Genomic DNA, 3,378 nt, shown 5'->3' on the forward strand with positions numbered 1-3,378 from the left:
GACACAAACACACACACACCACACAACTCTATAACACGGGTGGGGTCCCAGCTGACTGCTCACTCGAACACACATCTAACAACATTCTACTTCCCTAGATCAAAACACACAACACTACAACGTCAACTCATGATAAGAGGGTCTTCCTATAGTGGATCCACGGGGCGAACCTCCTAGAGTGAATCCATGAGACTCTTGTCACACTAGTATTGGTGTGCTGGGTGTGTCCCAGCCAATTCACGTAGACCTAGGCGCATAGAGAGGTCAGATTGGGAGTGCATAACCCTCCGATCCTGGCCTATGTCCCAAAGAAAACTTCTCATGTGGTTCCCAAAGCCTGGGTAATCAATTGACCTGCAGCAGGTACGTACTTATCCCATAGAGTATTAGTAGTCATCTACGTCTACTAGGCCATTAGTGCGCGAGCTCGTCCTTGGTCCAAGAGGGGGGCATAAATACAACGTGAATAGGTGTGTCTAATAGTTTGGGACAGAGGCTCCGCGCGACTGACGAGTGAGACAATTGTGCATTCGAGTTCAATAATGATCAACTGGTCTCATGGTGTCAGCTGTGGAGGGCCTGTTTCCCGTGCACAGACCTATGCATAGTGAGAGTACTCTAGTTAAAGTGTGGGAATAAGGTAATGATGTAGTGTGCATCGCCTAGTAATGGAAAAGGAGAATAGAGTACTGGTACAGTCCAACCAGGATTCACTGCGACTGTCTCTCACTGACTGAACTTAGATAGGCTTCATTTGTGCAATTTACATATCTTAGGTTTATCGTTCTAGCTTTGTGATTCTCATCCTCTCGTTTCTTTTTTTCTTTTAAACTTCTTTTTTCTTAAAACCTCCTGTACAACCCAGAATACAAAACCGTTTTGACACGTTGTCTGTCTTCATCGTAGCCCTCACGTCTCCCCAAGGTTAGCTTGTGATAACCGCCTCCAGGTCTCGCAGTGGTGACTAGCGGCATAAGATGCAATCTCGCTGGCCCCTGGACGCTGTAGACTACACCAACTATGTCTCCAGCCAAACACACTCAAGGCAGTATGTGCCCCTGCTCACTCTGCCTAAACACCTCCTGATGAATAACAACGAATGAAGGCAGCTACGAGCTGCGATCACCTGAAACGAACACGACGACAAGCTCACGGACTACTCACGCGGTACCTACAATGGCAGAAGGTCAAAGTTTGTATACATGTAACAACGTGCCTTTGTGATCATGATCATCCATCTTCAGAGTTTTACGTCACACCTAGTTACCTAGACTATCGAGTTATGGCTCTGGCTTTGTTGTCTCTGTCTGTACTCGTACGATCTTCTTCTTTCCATCTCTCTCTCTCTCTCTCCTCTCCTCTCATCTCTCCTCTCCTCTTCTCATTCTCTCTCCTCTCTCTCTCTCTCTCTCTCTCTCTCATCTCATCTCTCTTCTCTCTGTCCTCTCTCTCTCTCTCTATCTCTCTCCTCACCTCTCTCTCAATTCAATTCAATTTTTCAATTGTCACCAGGGGCGTTTATTGATTTAGGCGTCATTGGAACATACGGGCCAGTCAAAAGTTGGACACCGAGCATGGGTTATCTCATTCAATCGGGTTATTTTATTTTTAATTATCTTTCTACATTGGTTAACGAATAACTAGTGCAAGAGACACTCAAACAGGACACACAAAAAAACATATGGAATAAGTCACGCTACACACAAAAACGCTCGCTACACAACAAATATTCACACACACTACCACTCGCTTTTATGTTTGAGATTCTTCAAAAGTATGCTACCCTTCTGCGTGGCCTGCACAGCTCTAACACATCTCTCCTCTCCAACCAGCTTCAACTCGCCGCATCCCTGGAATATGCATTTCAACTCTAACCGGTGTTTCCGCCTTGCTTAAATCCATTATCTTGGTGCGGAATTTCTTCTCCTTCCTTAATGCCCTTTGATCCGCCCCAATTCAGTTGTGTTGTCACACAACAGGTTCGGCTCTCGGTGTTTATAAACCTCAGAAGTCAGCTATTTGGTGGTAAACAGACCAGAAGTCCATATTATGGCCAGAGAACAGCCTCTCAATCATACGCCAAAACTCACGCACACACGAGAACAACACAACGCTCTCTACACACTCCTTCATACACTTCACAACACGCCACGGTTCAATCAATCTGGAAATGACAAGAACTTCTGAAAAGTTTCTCAAGTGGCAGATCGCAAAAAACAATCCAAGCTGCTATGATGAAACTGGCTCTCATGAGGACGCACACCACGACAAGCGCAGCACCAGAGTTACCCTGCTGCAAGGGATAAGTTCAATTGAGTTACCCAGCCACACCAGATCTCGACGCACCAGCATAAAATGCTTCCACAAAGTTCAAGGTAAACAGGACACATCCTCATTACACTCAATGTTCAGTCGGAGAACTGGGTGTCACGACTTCCGGTCACCGAAGTGTTCCTGTCCTTGTTCGGCTCTCGTGGTCCGTTCCATCTCTTAGCTTCACCTCCTCCGCATCCTCTCTAGCCACTCGCACTCCTCCTGATTCTCTCTTTTCATTTTCCTTTGTTTTGTCTTGTCTTGTATCACACGCTGGTTTCACCCCATCAATTACATTTGTGTATTAAGCCCTCTGTGCCCTCCCTTCAGGTTTTGTCAGTGATTGTTATTTGTAAGTGTTTTTTGTGCACTCGTTTGTCCTTCCCCTGCGCGTGCCGTGCGGTATTTGTAACCGATTTGTTTTATTTGTTATGTTTCCCGGTGAGTTTTGTTTAAAACTTCCTTGCACTTCTAGGGGGTGCTTTGTTCCGCATTAGCTTTTTCTTTTGGTCTCTCAAAAATTACCGTTCTTGCCCTATTGGCTCCAAAATCTCTCTTACTCTTTTGCATCGTACAACTCAATGCCATATCCCTTTACCTACATTATCTTGGCATAGAATACCACTGTCCCTAGTTCTAAAACCGTTTGATAAATTAGTCTTGGGTGACCCAGAAGTTTCCTTCTCACAGCCCAAAAATCTCTTCTCTCTTCTGACATGACTTGCGAAGTCTCCTCGTCTGGAGATTATCTCTCTGATCCTGGGTGTCTCAGGTTCTTTCCAATTAGTGTGTTACATTCCTTCACTCTCATCTGGCTGGATCATTGAACCTGCACCCGCCTTCCCTGGACTGCAGTAACCAATGAAAGTGGAATGGTCTGTCCCTACGTAGCTGTCGCAGAGGTTATAAAGCCGGAATGGAAACGAGAGTACCTTTCTTTTGTCCTCGTTCGTGCATGGCGCCTGGCAAGAAGTCAGGATGAAATTTTGGAACGCCTCAGTTATCGACAGCAGATGTCCTCCCGTCTGTAATTTAATTAAATATAGTGTTAGAAACATCATACGA

Source organism: Salvelinus sp. IW2-2015, unplaced genomic scaffold (assembly GCF_002910315.2).
Source record: "Salvelinus sp. IW2-2015 unplaced genomic scaffold, ASM291031v2 Un_scaffold906, whole genome shotgun sequence".
NCBI classification, from domain to species: domain Eukaryota; kingdom Metazoa; phylum Chordata; class Actinopteri; order Salmoniformes; family Salmonidae; genus Salvelinus; species Salvelinus sp. IW2-2015.